The 19,501-nt window shown below is 41.6% G+C and overlaps 1 protein-coding gene across 9 annotated transcripts in view; it reads right to left on the bottom strand.

The window, feature by feature from the left end:
• The window catches only part of MYO6 (myosin VI), a 167,467-nt gene extending 155,405 nt beyond the window's left edge, over positions 1-12,062 (bottom strand). For 8 of the 9 annotated variants that reach the window (XM_009451571.5, XM_009451573.5, XM_001144940.8 and 5 more), the window contains exon 1: positions 11,762-12,062. The gene's annotated coding sequence lies outside the window, so the exon portion shown is untranslated. The remainder of the gene's footprint in view (positions 1-11,761) is intronic. The other variant, XM_016955884.4, reaches the window with a different exon arrangement.
• Between the last annotated feature and the right edge of the window lie 7,439 nt (positions 12,063-19,501).

The following is a 19,501-nucleotide window of genomic DNA, read 5'->3' as shown; positions in this document are numbered from 1 at the left end:
GATGACTAGTTTTTCACTTTACATTCACCTGTTTTCTCCATCATCTCAGTGGCCAATACAAGCCACAGTTTTGTTTGAAATATCAAACACAAGAATAATAAGTACATAAAGTATTTTCTTCGTTCTTCTCATCTTAAAGATCAAGATGAACAAGAAGAGCAGAGAAACTAATACATTCCTCTTCAAAACACACACAGGTTCTTTGTTCTTCCCCCAGATACTAAGACCAAAAGGATAACAGACAGCAAATCATGCCCACAAACCAAAACACAGCTGGTTCATCTAATTTTAGAAAAAAAATAACAAGGAAGAAGAGAAAAGTTCTCTCTGGAATAACTCAATCCTCAAATCAAGGAAATTCAAAGAATACAACATGGAAAAACTAAGAGCCTCAAATATCTCCTGCGGGATACTGATTCCATCAGTGTCAAATCCAAATAAACAATATGTTTTTAGAAGATCCCACAAAAGTTTGAAAATCACTCCTTTAAAAAAAAAAAAGCCTACTTACAGAGAAAATATCTAAATGGTTGGTTTCCAACCACAGGTGTTATTCAGTTGATTCCAAACCTGTTTCTCATTTTCACCATACTCTCTAAAAAAGACAAGCTGGGAAACATATTTGTTTTTTTTTAACTCAGTTATAACATTTATATCCAGAGGTATACTTTATTTGTATGCTAAATTCTCTCAGCCAGATGTTTATTAATCTGCTCAACCCTGCACAATACGGCTCTTCCTTTTCTGGAGGTCATAAACAAGGCCCTCTCTAGCTGCTTCTTAATCTGAGTAAGATCTTGTACTTCTTTTTCCCTGGAATCCTCAAGAGAAGAAAGAAAATATAAGTCATAATCTAATTGTTTTGGGGGGAGTATTACTTATATCCCTAGAATCCTTCATACCATCTCTTTAAGAAGAGAAATCCTTTTCTTTAGTAACCCCTAAGGAATCTATCCAAAATAAAGAGCACAAACTTTTTGCCAGAACTAAGATTAACTAGGTAAAATTGGCATTAGCAAAATATCAGCAACTGCAAGATAACAGCAAACTGCAACAGATTTATACAGAAATTTAATGTGTCCTCAAAAGGACTTGGGAAGGACGAACAACTATTTCCCAATAGTCTTGCTTCTATGAACTATTACCATATCAACACTATGTTCTAGTGCTCTTGCTGTCAAAAAAAAATTCCAGGTGAATACAAGTATAAATTCCAGAAAAGCGAAAGACTTATTGCCAAAATATTTTTAATTTAGTCACTAAAGATTTTTAATGAAAGAAACATGTATTCCATTAAACCAGGACTGCCTAGTGAAGAAAATTTCAGAAAACCTCAGCAAAGTATAACAGCATATTAACAAAAGTGCTTTGTGTTAACAGACCTAGATTATGTTTCTTGTTGGGTTATACGGATCATCAAAATTTCCTAAAATAATTGTTCAGTTAAATGAGAAAGTGATTAAACTATTTCTGAAAGCATGTATAAAACAATTAGTCCCAAGTATTTTGCAGATGTATCACAATGCTACAAGTTTTTTTTTAAATGTACCAAGGAAATGCTACAAATCCCCAAAGGTTCTAAATAATGTCCTAGTTAATCTCCATTTGCTCCTTCGCATCCTCAATTCTTTCTCTGCTCTTGCACTGGGAGAATGCGCTTTAAAAAAAAAAAAAAATCACCTGGGCTCCCCAGCTGGGTTCTAGTAAAGTAAGTCACCGGTGGAGACTCGAAGAGGGAAGAGACATCAGGGAACCTCCCTTCACGCCCCTCCTGCTTCAAAACCGCAGCTCCCTCTAGCCCTCCTCCACAATGCCAGCTTTCTGCTCTGTTAATTTCTGGAGAACTAAGAGTTTCTTACTGTTTCTAATCCCTGAGCGCTTTACCACACTTGTTTGTTCTCTAACCTCTGCAAATAGCCTCTTCATGTGAACCACCAGGGGTAAAATCTCCTTCCTTTTGGGGCTTTGCCTGATATGACTAACAATGCCAAGTCTGATTATTCAACAGCACATTATCTAAAGAAATCTAAGTTTTTGAAAGTTTTTAAGATCTATAGAAATGACTGGATCTATAGAAACGGCTGGGCGCTGTGGCTCACTCCTGTAATCCCAGCACTTTGGGAGACTGAGGCGGGTGGCTCAGCTGAGGTCAGGAGTTCGAGACCAGCCTGGCCAACATGGTGAAACCCCATCTCCACTAAAAGTACAAAAATTAGCCGGGCATGGTGGCACATGCCTGTGATCCCAGCTACTCAGGAGGCTGAGACATTAGAATCGCTTGAACCTGGGAGGGGGAGATTGCAGTGAGCTGAGATCATGCCACTGCACTCCAGCGTGGGCAACAGGGTGAGACTACATCTCAAAAAAAAAAAAAAAGATCTATACAAACATGTATTTATACATTTTTACTATTTGTATAATCGTTAAAAATTAACAATTTTAACTAATATTAACTAATCACCTCCAAATGAAGCTAGTTAAAAAGCTGAAACAGGCCAGGCGCGGTGGCTCACACCTGTAATCCCAACACTCTGGGAGGCCAAGTCGGGCAGATCACGAGGTCAGGAGAGCAAGACCATCCTGGCTAACACAGTGAAACCCCATCTCTACTAAATAAGAAAAATTAGCTGGGCGTGGTGGCGGGAGCCTGTAGTCCCAGCTACTTGGGAGGCTGAGGCAGGAGAATGGCGTGAACCCAGGAGGCGGAGCTTGCAGTGAGCTGAGATGGCAACACTGCACTCCAGCCTGGGTGATAGAGCGAGACTCCATCTCAAACAAACAAACAAACAAAAAGCTGAAACAATCATTACAATTTAATTTAGGTGCGAAATTTAACACTGCATTATCTTCTCCATACAATGCTATAAGCCCCAAATAAGCTTAAAAAAAAAGTCAATGAAGAGATTCTGGTAACATATTTCACTTCCCTCTACCACATACTGCCTGGTTAACCCAAGCAAATTGTCGTTAATCTTGTTGAAGCCCTCCCTAACCAAAAGATAAAGAAAAAGTTTAAGCTAGTAGTTCTCTAATTCCAGTTTGCACATCAATCAAAAGGGAAGCTTGCCAACATAGTGAAACCCCGTGTCTACTAAAAATACAAAAATTGGCTGGGCATGGTGGCACGCGCCTGTAGTCCCAGCTACTCGGGAAGCTGAGGCAGGAGAATTGCTTGAACCTGGGAGGCAGAAGGTGTGGTGAGCCAAGATCGCGCTACTGCACTCCAGCCTGGGCAACAGAACGAGACTCCATCTCAGAAAAAAAAAAAAAAAAGCCAACTTCAAGATTCCAACCAAATCACTAATATATTGCTTTTCTTTTCGATGAAAATTCCACATTAAACATGACAAAAAAAAAACACAGTAACAACAATAATAATGAATGTACACTATGTGCTAGCCAGTGTGATCTGTGTTTTACATGTATTATTATCTAATTCAATCCTCATAAGAACCACACCAGGTAGGTAATATTGTTACTTCCATTTTATAGATGAGAAAACTGAAGCCTAGAGAAATGAAATAATTTGACCAAGTTAATGAGTGACAAAACCAGGATTGCCTCAGGTCTGCCTATCCCCTTACCCAGGAGCTGGACAAGAAAGCACTGTGCTTAAACGCAACTCTGGAACCCCAGGGCTGTCAGAGAGAGGATTAAGCCTGACGACCAAGTAGTTAGGCAAGTAATACCCTCCCATCTCCTTCCAACCCCAATTCCCACCCCTCACCCAACAAGCTATCCTGACTCCCCACACCCATCACTCCCACACCAAGGTCGCCCACCTCTGTGATGTGTCACACATCCTAGTAGAACATCAGAAGTCTGTCTCTATGTGTGTGTGTGTGTGTGTATGTGTATACGTATATATATACACACACACAGACTTCTGATGTTCTATATGTATATGTATATATGTTCTATATGTATATGTGTGTGTATACATACACACATATATTGTGTATATGTCTATATACATATATACACACACATATGTGTATATATGTATATGTATGTATGTCTATATATGTATATGTATGTATGTCTATATATGTATATGTATATATGTCTATATACATATATACACAATATATGTGTATATATGTGTGTATATATATACACACACAACACACATAAGTACTCTTGTATATACATATATACACATATATACACAATACATATTGCATATACATATATACACACTATATATTGTGTATATATACACACTATATATGTGTGTATACATATATACACATATATACACACTATATATGTGTGTGTGTATATATGTGTGTGTGTATATATATACACACACACACAACACACATAAGTACTCTTTCCACATTAGTATCTACTACCTGCTTAGTACTAGCAGAGACCCAAATTCCAGCACCACCAAATAAGCTTGAGCAAATTTAATATCTCTGCCCCTCAGTTTCCTAATCTGTAAAATGAAGGTCATAACACCAACACCACTGAGGTGACACAGTGATTGAGCTAATGTATACAAAAATACTCACTTGGCATAATATCTGACATGGTAGTAAAAGCTCAATAAACAATAGCTGCTATTGGCCAGGCACAGTGGCTCATGCCTGTAATCTCAGCAGTTTGGGAGGCGAAGGTGGGCAGATCACCTGAAGTCAGAAGTTTGAGACCAGCCTGGCCAACATGGTGAAACCCCATCTCTACTACAAATACAAAAATTAGCCAGGCATGGTCGTGAGCACCTGTAATCCCAGCTACTCAGGAGGCTGAGGCAGGGGAATCGCTTGAACCCGAGAGGCGGAGGTTGCAGTGAGCCAAGATTGCACCACTGCACTCCAGCCTGGGTGACAGAGCGAGACTCCGTCTCAAAAAAAAAGAAAAAACAATAGCTGCTATTAAAATTATACTTTGCTAACCTCTTCTCTTACAACACCAACATATCAGTCCTAGTCCCATTTGTTTTTTGCTTGCTTGTTTTTTTTTTGAGACAGAATCTGGCTATGTTGCCTAGGCTGGCCTCAAACACCTGGGCTCAAGCATTCCTCCTGCCTCAGCCGCCTGAGTAGCTAGGACTACAGGTAAGCATCACCGTGTCCAACTCTAGTTCCCATTTATTTTCTCTCAGTTTTCTTTGCTAAAAGTGTGATAAATGATGGAACATACTTATATTTATCAAAGCAGGTTGGTAACAGCGCCATAACCCAATAGTCTGGGAGTCTTCGACAGATAGGTCAGGAATATTCCAGAGCAAGTAAGTCATGCAGTAGCCTTTAAATTGCACAATTTTGACAACTGCCTATTTCCCAACTTTAGGGTCAGCCCTGTTGATTACATCCTAGTATGAAGAGTCTATAATTAACTTAATTCAAAACAACAATAAAATGTCAGTACAGGGGCTTGGTCTTAATGTAATCACTGTATCCCTAGAACTTAGAATACTGCCTGGTCTGTGGTAGACACTCAAGTACGTTTTAAATAAATGAAGACATAAAGGAACCAACACAGACGCACACACAGTTCTTTAGTGAGTCTTTACAAAGACAGTTGTAACTATCAGATCACTACCAATGCATAAAGTAATAAAAGTTATTTTCAAAATTCCCCCAGAACATTTTTCTGCTTCCTTTTTTTAACTAATTGTTCTTTAAAAATTCTCCAACTAGAAAAGCTAATTACCAATTTCAGTCTAGCAATCTGTTTAAAATGTTAAAGTAGCTCCATAATGATGCATCATGCTCATCTTCTACCTTCCATTAAAAAATAATAACCTGTAACAATTTAATAATCACCATTTTAGTGACCCTAATTTTTCAGAACTTCCTGAACCACCTGACTTGAAGCCATAATGTGAGGTTAAATACATAAGCAACAGGGGGAAAGTGGAGGACTTACTACTTTGGGACTACACAGAGATGATGCTTCTAAGTAGCCACATTGACCTTGAAGAAGTTACTTAATTTTAAGTAATGTATTTATTTATTTAGAGACGGGATCTTGCTCTGTCACCCAGACTGGAGTGCAGTGGTGCAATCACAGCTCACTGCAGCCTTGACCTCTTGGGCTCAGGAGATCCTCCAACCTCAGCCTCCTACACAGCTAGGACTATAGGCGTGCACCACCACACCCAGCTAATTTTTGTATAATATTTTTTGTGAAAGGGTTTCACCATGTTGCCCAGGCTGTTCTCAAACTCCTGGGCTAAAGTGATCCTCCCACCTCAGCCTCCCAAAGTGCTGGGATTACCGGCATGAGCCACCACATGCAGCCAGTATTTTTAATTTTTTGAGTCTCCATTTCCTTACCTGTAGAAAAGGAATAAATTTACTAAATCTACTTCATCAAGTTGTTTTAAGGACCAAATGCATACAAAAATATTTTAAAGCAATAAAATGTCATCCAAATATAAGTTATTAGCTTTTGACGTATATGTCTTTGGATTTCAAATGGATGGTTTCTATTTATTTTTTCATATCTCTGCAACTCTTCCTATTTCCTGGATCCAAAGATATGCCAGCACAGGGAGGAATCAGTTCACACTTGTCATATCTAAAACACAGTGGGCCCTCAGTAAATATCTGTTGAAAAAGATGTTCATCCACATAGATCAGAAATCAAAAAATTCTGCCACACAAAATATATTACCTTGTAAAGGTTAGTCAGCGGCTTACTTTTTTTTTTTTTTTTTGAGACGGAGTCTCACTCAATCGTCCAGGCTGGACTGCAGTGGCCCAATCTCAGTGCACTGCAACTTCCACCTGCCAGGTTCAAGTGATTCTCATGCCTTGGCCTCCCGAGTAGCTGGGATTACAGGCACCCACCACCACACCCAGCTAATTTTTGTATTTTTAGTAGAGATGGGGTTTCACCACATTGCCCAGGCTGGTCTGAACTCCTGACCTCAGGTGATCCACCCACCTTGGCCTCCCAAAATGCTGTGATTACAGGTGTGAGCCACCACGCCCCAGCCAGGTTATTTTCAAATGAAATAACAAATGACCTAACATGCTCAAAAGATGACTGTGTTTTTGTCAGGAGTTTCCTTTGTGCACATTACTCAGCATCATATTTACCCCATGTGAATATACACTGAAGGAATGTGCTTTGGTGTTTTGGTTTCACTTGAGACATGCCTTCTGTATAAAAAATTATTTCCTCTCTCTTTAGCACCAGCAAGATTTCTAAAGATGCCAGATTTCTTCTTTAGGTTTTACTTTCTATGCTTCAGTACTCACAGGGAAAACTTTTGGTGGACTTATGGTCATTTCTCAAACCATTATGTCATTCTTACACTAATCAATAAGAAAAATAAGCTAATTTTTGAAAATAGTAACTAGAAAGACGTTGCAAAATATTTAAAGATTCTAGTCCACTCAAATTTGTCAAATAAAATCAGAACCATTTTAAATGAAAAGATCCTGGTTCCTCTGAACATTATATAATGCCAGCAAGGCACGGTAGCTCATGCCTGTAATCCCAGTACTTTGGGAGCCCGAGGCAGCACATTATCTGAGCTCAGGAGTTCAAGACCAGCCTGGGCAACATGGCAAAACCCCTCTCCACCAGAAACACAAAAAAGTTAGCCAGGCATGGTGACATACACCTGTGGTCCCAGCTACTCCGGAGACTGAGGTGGGAGTGTCACTTGAGCCTGGGAGATGGAGGCTGCAGTAAGCCGAGATCATGCCACTGCATGTGGCATGAATGAGACTCTGTCTCCAAAAAACATATATATATATACACACACACACACACACACATATATAGATCATAGATACATGCATATAGATATAATGCCTCCAAAAGAGAACTTAAGCTTATTTAACTCTACTTCTTGATGTGTGTGTCACAGATCTATTACCAATTTATATTAGTAATATTACTAATTTATATTAGGTGGTGGTTTTGTATTTACAGTTGAATATGAATATCCTTGAGATGCAAAATTCCTAATAGTTCAAAGCAAATAATGAAAAAAATCCATAATGGTAGCCACCCAACTCAGCCTTCCTACGTTGCTTCTGCTTATTTACCCAACTACATCCTACTGCTGAAATGCATGATTCCTAGTTTGTTACCAAAGAAAATGGGCTTATTTGCTCATTGTTGTCATTTATGTCTATTGCGGCTCAAGGGATATTCCACAGACCATAGAAAAGATTTGTACTAATAGTTTCTAAGTGACAATTTAATCATAATCTAAAAACGAGTCCCCCCTCTCAAGATTAGAGAATTAATTATGTAATATTTAAAGGATAGCTACTGCATAAATAATTATCTTTTTCATTAGAGGAAAATTTTAAAGTTCTATCCCAACCAGGAACATTACGATCTAATTCTAGTTCTCACAAACCTATCAAAGTTAAACACACACATATGTTTAACAGCATACATACAGGCACAATACATATAATGTCCTAGAACTATACGAGAAATGAGAAGGCAGCAGCATCAGTGTTCAAGGCTGTCAACCTGAGAATGAAGACACAAACACAGGATTCTAAATTTGTTCCAGAACTACATTCATGGCCTATCATATCTACTCCTGGATGCTTTTGTCAAACCTTGAATTACATTCTTTGACATAATACCAGTTTTGCCAGTTTAAACAGTCCACCAAGTAAACTGAAACCAAGGCAAACTGTTCTGGTGGAAAAAACAGGGGCTTCGTGGTCAAATGACTCAGGTGTGAATCCAGACTTTGCCCTTCTGGAGCAAGCATTTAATTCTTTGAGACTAGACTCCCTCAACTGTAAAAGGACAAGACCATTAGCCTAGAAAATTATTTTGTAGATCAAGCCCCTCAATCTGTGATCTGTCCAATTATGGAAGATGCCTAATAAATGTGCAACAATCTTATACTAGTAAAGGGCCAGTTCACAAATTATTATGAAATATCTCATTATGGGTATCATAATTAAACTCTATGAAACTGCAATCCCAGCACTTTGGGAGGCCAAGGCAGGCAAATCACTTGAGCTCAGGAGTTTGAGACCAGCCTGGCCAACATGGTGAAACCCCATCTCTAATAATAATAAAAAACTGGCCAGGTGTGGTGGCGGGCACCTGTAATCTCAGCTACTCAGGAGGCTGAGGCAGGAGAATCACTTGAACCCAGGAGACGGAGGTTGCAGTGACCCAAGATCGTGCCACTGCACAGCCTGGATGACAGGGCAAGACTCCATCTCAGAGAAAAAAAAAAAAAAGAATAAATAAACTCTGAGATTTATTTAAGTTATAACACTTCCCAATATTTTTAGATATTTTAATATATAAAAATGAAAACTACACAGAGGTTAGTAAACTCTTCTTAAAACTGGTATTTTACATGTCAAAAATGGAGTCTCAACTATCAACAGAAAGTTAAAATGGGTTTTTTTCAATGTTTGGATGTTTGCATTTGTTCAAGCCTCACATGGTCAAAGTCTTTAAAACTTTCTAAAGAAAGCTACATTTTGGAACCCAGATACAGCCCAGTTGTCTAAACAATGGGCTACATGATACACCACAGACTCCAGGCAAAGTCACAACAGGATGAGAACAGAGCCTTCAGCCTCTCTCAGATTTCCTGGCCACTGTTATTTTAAAACTTGACCACGTAAACATAAACAGGGAAAAATCCATTTCAGATAATCCCTACTGGTTATGATTTACGATCTTTTGTTTTTAATGCAATATTTAATTGCATTAATTTACATTAAATATTGCAATTGTTCATAACATTTTTCTTGCTCATGTTTCTAGGCACTAACCAAGAATATATATGTATATCATATATAGTTTTATATATTATACAGTTTTTAATCATGATCTTTCCTTAAATGTCATTCATACTTCTGTTACATTTACAATGGTTTCTGAAAACAAAAATGTAACTTACAAAGATGAGAGAATGATAAACAGCATGTCACACAAAAAATACAAAAATAATGGGCAAATGTACATAAGACTAAAATGACTTCTGTTTACCAAAGTGGATGCAATTCCTGCGTAACGTAAAATACTCAAAATGAGCTGTATATATAAAAGTCTGTGAGCTATGTTGAACGGCAGCATGGTTTCAAGCTCTGGCTATAGCCCACTTTGTAACATTTGTGGCGGTTTCTACAATTAAGGAAAAAAGGCACAAAGGTAATTTTTTCACTAAACATTCTCCAGTTTGAAAACCACAACCCAAGACATCTAGGAAGTTCAGTTAATTTGTACAGAAATGCTGTTTTGCCGCCAACCTTTGTACCATGACCACTACCAGTCCAAGTTCAAGATTCACGTTTTATGGTGTGAAGATAAGTTTCAGCTAAATTTTAAGAGTGTTAATTTTCAGGCCAGGCGCGGGGGCTCACGCCTGTAATCCTAGCACTTTGGGAGGCCGAGGCGAGTGGATCACCTGAGGTCAGGAGTTCGAGACCAGCCTGGCCAACATGGCGAATCCCCGTCTCTGCTAAAAATACAAAAATTAGCTGGGCAGTGGCGCGCCCTTACTGTAGTCCCAGCCACTCGGGCGGCTGAGGGAGGTCAATCGTTCGAAACTGGGAGGTGGAGGTTGCAGTGAGCTGACAGAGCGAGGCTCTGTCTCAAAAAAAAAAAGTTAATTTTTAAAACTCTCAAGTTCTGACTTTATTTAGATACACTGCATCTATGCCACCAGAGCATTAAAAAAAAAAAAATGAGGCTTATTTAGCCCGTACAGTTAAGTCTATTAAGTTAGGGCAGTGCTCCTCATTTCTCACTAATACTTGTAAATCAGGATTTAAGCATCCCTCCACCACATCACTTTATGCCAGGTAAGATGTAAAGAATATTTGGCCAGGCGCGGTGGCTCACGCCTGTAATCCCAGCACTTTGGGAGACCGAGGCGGATGGATCACGAGGTCAGGATTTCAAGACCTGCCTGGCCAAGATGGTGAAACCCCGTCTCTACTAAAAATACAAAAAAATTAGCCAGGCGTGGTGGTGGGCGCTTGTAATCCCAGCTACTCGGGAGGCTGTGGCAGAGAATTGCTTGAACCCGCAAGGGGGAGGTTGCAGTGAGCGGAAATCGCACCACCGCACTCCAGCCTGGGCGACAGACCAAGGCTCCGTCTCAAAAAAAAAAAAAAAAAAAAAGTAATGAATTTTTTAAACCGTATGGAAATACTTTTAAACACGGATGTTCTAGCAATAACCCCATCAAATTATGTCCTACTTAAAATTAAAATCCCAGAGTTTAAGCATTTTAATCGTTTTAGGGAGTTTTTGGAAATTAACAAAAAAAGTTCTTGTTCAGTAGCATATCCGTAAATTAACATACTCAAGGTACTGGACCACCTAGAGACTAAGAATAAGGCTTTAGAAAGTCTCGATCTGGTCTCCTACATGATTAGACTATTAATGGTATCATTTGATCTTCACATCTCAGAGCAAACTGCGCTCCCCCTGCACTGAATTTTAAGCGTGTTTACAAAAGAGAAAATAAAACTATCACGGAGTGTCCAAGTCCGAGTTAGGCACCTGAGTGCTCTGCTTCTACCTGGGAGCCAGGGAAGAAACACAAAGGGACCTTGGTGATGAGAACCCATGAAAGGAGACTGATTGTCTTTCGGTGGAAACGAGAACCACCGCCAGCCCCACTGCTGCCCAGGGCCCACCCATCCATCACCTGCTTCTCCCACCCGCGTCCTCGGGCAGTGAACAGAAGCGTCGGCCCCGGAGCTGCTCGAGGAGGCCCGGGAGCAAGGCCGGGCCAGGGAACGCGAGACCCCGGCGCCGACGCCCCGCAGTGGGTCTCTGGGACACTCACCGGTGCGGGCGCGAAGGCAGGTGCGCGGCGGCGGGGCTACCTGTACCGGTGAAGCTGGAGGGCGCGGTGAGAAGTGATGAGGGCCAGTGAAGAGGGCGACGACGCGGACGGGCACCAGGACAGGGCGGCGACAGCGGCTGGGCTGAGGCTGGCTTCCTGCTCGGACCGATCCCGAGTCGGTCTCCGCCCGCCGGCCGGCGCCCCGCCGAGTCCCCGGCACTGCGGCGTGCACGTCACGGCTACGGAGCGCCCGAGGGGGCGGGGGCGCCGGGGCCGCGGCAGGCCGTCGGGCGCGCGCTCCGGGAGGGAGGGCGCGCTCCGGGAGAGGGCGCGCGACCCCCGGGGTCGCCCCGCCCGCGGCGCAGAGCTTCTGGGGCGAGGGTAGGCGCCCTGCAGCGCAGGAAGGGGCTGCCCCTGGACAAGCGGGGAGTTCTTGTTCTTCTCACGGCGAAACGGCCTCTTTTGCCGCGGTAGTTGTTTCCAGTCCCGGCAAAGCAGGTCCTGTCCGGCTGGATGCTGTGACTGTGCAGTCTGCCAACAGCGAGAATCAGTTCAAGCAGGGAGAAAGTTGTTCGGAGAGGGGGCGAGGAGTCCGGGGCTCCGCGCGGGGGACCCAGGAACCAGGTGTCCGCGCTTGGGCGGCAGCGAGGCTGCGTGGCGGTTGCGGCAAGAACCACTGCTCACTCGGCCCCGGATCGGGCCGGCTTGGACTGGGCTGCCCTGCATAGGGGGGAACCTTCCCGCACAACTAAGTTGCCATTCGGTCTTTGGAGGAGGAGGCTTGGGATGGGAATTTCGCACCCCTTTGCCTCTTCCCGCTCCTACCCTCGCCGACGCATTTACTTTATTTAGAGCCCCTACCTTCTCAGTCGTTTAAATGTTACTGTTTTTATTAGTGACATACCTGTGAGTCACCTTTTAAAATATGAAGTACCTATGCAAATTTGAATTATATGGTAAAAACACATCACCTTTACAATGAAAACAGCTTCTTTTAAGGCAACGAAATAACAATTGACTATAATGCTAAATGTATCCGCTGAAAAAAGCCTACTTGCACATGAGAATTACACGTTTTTCTGCAACATTTATATGTAGCGACTTGGAAACTTCTGGAAATCTAGAAGATTCTGACGAGGAGACAAATTTCTGATACTTAAAGACTCCATGGTTCTGTGGGTGGAGAAATAAAAATTCTTAAGGTCTGATAAGATGTTTTAGAATTCAACTAAAACAATAAAATATTAAGAGTAAAATAGGGAAGTAAGAAAGAGGAAGAGAAACAAAGAAAGGAAATAATTTACAGCAATCTCAGAAATTTAATTCCAAATTGCCAGAAGGTCTTAAGTATATAAAACTAAATTTCAAAACAAACTGAAAAAAAGAGGGAGAAGATGAAGATGGCTGTCTCAGTTCACACTGCTCTGACTCAATTTTGGATTTAATACTAAACTTCATTTGGCAAACCAATAGAAGTCAATACATTTTTTTAATTTTCTTAATTTTTTTGTTGTTGGTAAACACAGGGGCTTGCTATGTTGCCCAGGCTGGTCTTGAACTCTTGGCCTCAAGCAATCCGCGCCCGCCCCCCCTCCCTTGGCCTCCCAAAGTGCTGGGATTACAAGTGTGAGTCACCACACCTCGATAAATCAATACATTTTAAAGATTGTTTGTAGCTAATGACTTTCGTGATTGTTTTCTCTCCTTTGCCCCACACTTCCAATCCATTACTGAGTGCTTTTGCTTCTGGCTCTATAATATCTCTCTAATGTATCAAATTCCTCTTTATACCCACTACCATTATCTTGTTTCAGGCCACTATCATTTCAAATCTTGCATACTGCCTTAGTCACCTAACCAGTTTCCCAGGCCGCAGTTTTATCCCCTTCTAATCCAGTCTTTACAACGTCATCAGTTTGTCTTTTATGTACTCCACTATTTAAATTTCTGTAATGGCACTCTCTGACTCTTGATATAAAGTCCAAACCACTTAAAATGTCTTGTAAGATCCTTCTTGATTTAGCCACCAGTCACAAACTGGCTGTTTTTGTTTGCCTAACATAATGGGGATTTCCTTTTTTCCTCTTTTTTTTTTTTTTTTTTTTTTTTTTGAGAAAGAGTCTCCCTCTGTCTCCCAGGGTGGAGTGCACTGGTGTGATCTCGGCTCGCTGCAACCTCTGCTTCCTGGGTTCAAGCGATTCTCCTGCCTCAGCGTCCCAAGTAACTGGGACTATAGGTGTGCACTACCACGCCTGGCTGATTTTTATATTTTTAGTAGAGATTGGTTTTTGCCATGTTGGCCCGGCTGGTCTCGAACTCCTGACCTAAAGTGATCTGCCTGCCTCGGCTTCCCAAAGTGCTGGGATTACAGACGTGAGCCCCACGCCCAGCCCTTTTCTTTTTGAGACAGAGTCTTGCTCTATCGCCCAGGCTGGGGTACAGTGGTGCAATCATAGTTCACTATAACCTCAACCTCCTAGGCTCAATGAATATTCCCACCTCAGCCACCTGAGTAGGTAGGACTGTAGGCACATGCCACCATGCCAGGCAGTTTTTTTGTCTGTTTGTTTTTATAGAGACAGGGGTCTTCTATATTGCCCAGGCTGATTATGAATTCCTGGACCCAAGCGATCCTCCTGCCTTGGCCTCCCAAAGCACTGGGATTACAGGTGTGAGCCACTGTGCCTGACCATGTTTTTTTCTTCTAATTAAATTTGAATTCGTTTTCATTGGTTATGAGGTCCCCAATTCATTGCGGTCCAAAACTCACAAAGCTGTCTGTTTTAAACCAGTCTTCCTCGCACAATGTTACCTGCCTGTCTTTGGAATGACTTGCATCCAGTGTCCTAGCCCTGCTTACCTCTCCAATCTCATTTCTACCCACTGCCTTTCTCTATTTCTTGTCCTTTATATTCAGGTCATTCTGCAGTACTTTTGTGTCCCAGAACAGACGGCTATGCTATTTATTACATTGGAACATTGCCAAGCTAAATCCAATTAATCCTTCAGAACAAAGCCTATTTGTTCCCTCCAAGACGTTTTCCCTAAACCCCCTTGATGCAAATCCTAGGTGCTTTTTGGTGCTGTTTCCCATTTCTCACTTAACACCCATTGCAGATATCTCTTCAAACACATATTTCACTATTGCTACTTAAGTTTACTTATAAGTATTCTCCAACTGGACTGTAAAACTCCTTGAGGTCATAGTGAGGGACTTAATCTTTGTGTCCCTAATGCCAGGCAGAGTGGCTTTCACATGGTAGTCATTCATTAAGCAGTGCCTACCATTAATATTACTATTGAATAAATGGGACAGATGGATGAACAACTGGCAAGAGAGTTGACACTTGTAAGAAACTGCATGCACTGGCAGGGCACAGTGGCTTATGCCTGTAATCCCAGCACTTTGGGAGGCCAAGGTGGGCTGATCGCTTGAGTCCAGAGTTTGAGCATGGTGAAACCCCATCGCTACAAAAAATACAGAAAATTGGCTGGGCTTGTATTCCTAGCTACTCAGGAGGCTGAGGTGGGAGGATTCTTTGAGCCTGGGTTGGGGGGTTGAGGCTGCAGGGAACCATGATTGCACCACTGCACTCCAGCCTGGGTGACAGAGAGAGACCCTGTCTCAAAAAAGAAAAATTTCTTGTGCTGTAGTTAAGCATGGTGGATACAACTCATCTTATTTGTTGCAAAAACTCAACAAGTTATTCCGTATCTCTACAGTCATGCATCACATAACCATAGGGATACATTCCGAGAAATTCATCATTGGATGAGTTTGTCTTTGTGTGAACGTCGTAGAATGTACTTACACAAACCTAGATAGTATAACTTACTCTCTGGGCTATATGGTATAGCCTGTTGCTCCTGGACTACAAACATGTACAGCTTATTACTGTAGTGAATACTGTAGAAAACTGTAACAATGGGAAGTATTTGTGTATCTAAACAGAAAAAATACAGTAAAAATATGGTATTGTAATCTATGGGACCATTGTATATGCCATGTTATTGATCAAATGTCACAATTTGGCACATGACTAAGTTTTTCAGCTTTGCTGTCACTCATTGAATATTTGTAAGACCCTTCCCTGGATCTTCTTGTGCCATCCCAGAAATTTCTAACTGAGATCCACGGATCCTTTATCATAGATAAGAACTCCACAAATCCCCCTGAAATCATATGCAAAATTTTGTGGTTTCATTTCTCCTTTTTTGTGGGAATAGATAACATAGGCGTGTGAGGGTCTCTACACCTTCCCTGGCTGACATCCGCTTTGACAGCTTCAACTGCATCTATGTCACCAACTCCTTTTTTTAATATAGGCAAGCTTTATTGTATATGAACTTGATTTCACATGCAAAGTTAGAATTACAATTTCACCTAAAATTAACTCATTAAAATATATAAACATCACAGTATAGAAAGGTTATCCAAAACTCCAAAAGGTAGTGAAACTGGTAACAGATATTGCTACTCATTTTTGGGCAGATACAACAGTATTAATGAAACTGGTTCCCAGACAAGTATGTACCACTTGTTCCTGTACCTTAAGGAGGAGAGGATGTTATAACACAGGCATTATTGATGCAGTGATTCATGGATAATTGCTCCTTATTAACACTGCTAAAATTAGGTTCACATTTTTTACTTTATGTGGGAGCTGATGACTCTTGTCCTTTTGTTTTTTGAGGGATATCTTTCAGTGGGTTGACATCAAACCCACTCATTTCAAAATGCATCACAGATGGAAATTTAAGCCTCTTCACAAAGCAAACCACTGTTAAGGTTTGGATAGGTAGTATCCAACTTTGGTGTATAACTGATCTCCAAGAACATGGCAGCATTGTTTCTTTGGAACATAATTTTCTTGATCCCACAAGAAGTGACAGTATAAGAAAACTCAAAGTTAAATGACAACAGTGAGTTAAATGACAGGACAGTTATCTCCCAGGTGCATGTCCCCAATTCTAATTTCTGTGTTATCAAAGGGCCTTATTTTCATTCTAACAACCAATCATCAGAAACTATTGAAACTATTCAATAGTCAAACCAACTGTTGAAATTATTGCTGGATCGAGTCCAGAAGAATTCCAAAACAATAAAGAAAAGAGGAAGGACTTGCCTAAGAGCACAGAGGTCTTCATCGCTCCAGACTCCAAGACACAACACAGGGACCAGGAAATAGCTGTATGTCACCAACTTTTAAGTGAGGCAGGCTAAACACCCACAGGTCTATCACAGAAACTCATTATATTTTTCTTCCTCACTGCCTCAGATAATCCCCTTGCCACAGACCTATTATGACTATGTATAGTATTACCAGACACTGGTTTCTGGGTTTTAAGTCACCGAGGACTCCTTCCCTTCCTCGACTCTAGTTTTGGAGTCACCAAATCCAGTTCATTCTATATCATAAGGCATTTCCAAGTTGATGCCTTAACTCTTGTTATCCCTTAGTACAGACCATCATCTTATTTTATCCAAACTCTTGACATCGCCTCTGCTCCTTCTAGTTCAGTCTCTCTACCACTCCTAGAGAGTTACCCCTCTCCCCCAAATCTGATTATGTCACCCCCTTTACCAAGTTTTGATTTCTTTGGCCAAGAGTATTTGCTTGACCAAACTTTAGTTAGGCTTGTGAACCTTCTCCTAGGCCCATCTGTGTCCTTCCTTATGAAATCCAGTTTTATCAAGAACTTTGCCAAGTCAGTTTAGCAAGAACCCCCCATCCTCAATATCTGATCCCCTCCCTTAAAAAAAAATAATAAAAGAAAAAAGAAAGAAACAGGGTCTTGCTCTGTTACTCTGGCTGGAGTGCAGTGGTGCCGTCATGCCTCAGTGCCGCCTTAACCTTCTGGGCTTAAGTGACCCTCCTGTGTCACCTCACCTTCCCCAGTCACTGGGACTACAGGTGCACGCCACCACACCTGGCTAATTTTATTATTTGTAGACATGAGGTCTCACTATGTTGCCCTGGCTGGTCTTGAACTCCTGGGCTCAAGTGATGATACTCCTACATCAGCCTCCCAAAGTGCTGGGATTACAGGCGTCAGCCACTGTGCCCAGCCATGTAGTTTTATAATTACATTTTTATATCTGTTTTTGTCTTTAATAACTCTCCAAAATACTGAGCTTTTAAATTTAAAAGAGGCTGGGCGCAGTGGCTCACACCTGTAATCCCAGCACTTTGGGAGGCTGAAGCAGATGGATCACCTGAGGTTAGGAGTTCAAGACCAGCCTGCCCAACATGGCAAAACCCCATCTCTACTAAAAATACAAAAAATTCGCCAGGCCTGGTGGCGGGTGCCTGTAATCTCAGCTACTTGGGAGGCTGAGGCAGGAGAATCGCTTGAACCCGGGAGGAGGAGGTTGCAGTGAGCCAAGATAGCACTACTGTACTCCAGCCTGGGAGACAAAAGAGGGAAATCCATCTCAAAAAAAAACAAACAATAATTTTTTAAATGGTCTATTATTTTCTTTTTCTTTCTTTCTTTTCTTTCTTTTTTTTTTTTTTTTTTTTGAGACATGATCTCACTGTGTCACACAGGCTGTAGTGCAGTGGCACTGTCTCAACTCACTGCAGCTTCAACTTCTGGGCTCAGGTGATATCCCTACCTCAGCCTCCTGAGTAGCTGGGACTATGGACTTGTACTACCATGCCTGGCTAATTTATGCGTCTTTTGTAGAGACCAGAGTTTCGCCATGTTGCCCAGGCTGGTCTCAAACTCTTGGGCTTAAGCGATCTTCCTGCCTTGGCCTCCCAATGTGTTGGGACTACAGGCGTGAGCCACAGTGCTCAGCCTTTCCTATTATTTTCTTAGCACATTAGTTGGATTAGTTGGAGAATCCTTCATTCTGAGTCTTAGTGGAGGCAAAGCCCACCTCACACTTTGGAAACTGGTGCAGGCCAAAGTCCTTCTCTTCATGACCTGGCAGCTAGGGTATAGGCATGACATGGAACATAGGCTAAGCCAACTAGATGCTCTCACCTGAAATCTGCAATTTGGACAGAGATGCAAAGATGACGTGATAGAGAGTGGTGATTCACAATGGTGCGCGTGGTTGTAGCAGCCAGGGTCTGCAGCAGTGCCAACAGTGACATCCTAAAGGATGGCCCTATACCTTTTACAAACCTGGTTCTTCACTGTTCCCAGTGATTCTGTGAGCTACATCATATTCTTTCAATACATTCTCTTTCTGGATAAGTTAATCAGAGTTCATTTCTGTTGCCTTCAACCAACAACCCCAGTAGATTTGGAGAAGTTATATTATTATTCCCATTTTACGTAAAAGGAATGAGTAGGTGCTTAAGTGTTTATTTAATAAATAAGTAAGCGAGATATCTACAATTCAGCAGCTTTTAACAGTTTTGTTTTTCTCAGTTATTAACAAATCTGCGCTAATGTTTATCATCTGGAATGTATAGGGAATTAAGCAGGTTCCCTACACTATATCTTAACTCATACCCACACACCATCAACATCTGCATCTACCGTACATTACCATGAAAAAAACCCTAATGTTTAATGTAGTAATTGTGAAAATCATAAATCTTTTTTTTTTTTTTGAGATGGAGTCTCACTCTGTTGCCCAGGCTGGAGTGCAGTGGCACAATCTTGGCTCACTGCAAGCTCCGCCTCTGGGTTCCCACCATTCTCCTGCCTCAGCCTCCCGAGTAGCTGACACCACAGGTGCCCACCACCACACCCGGCTAATTTTTTGTATTTTTAATAGAG

The sequence above is a fragment of the Pan troglodytes genome, chromosome 5, assembly GCF_028858775.2.
Source record: "Pan troglodytes isolate AG18354 chromosome 5, NHGRI_mPanTro3-v2.0_pri, whole genome shotgun sequence".
In the NCBI taxonomy this organism is placed as follows: Eukaryota; Metazoa; Chordata; class Mammalia; order Primates; family Hominidae; genus Pan; species Pan troglodytes.
Note: the sequence above shows the minus strand (reverse complement) of the source record. Positions and strands in the feature narration are given on the sequence as shown.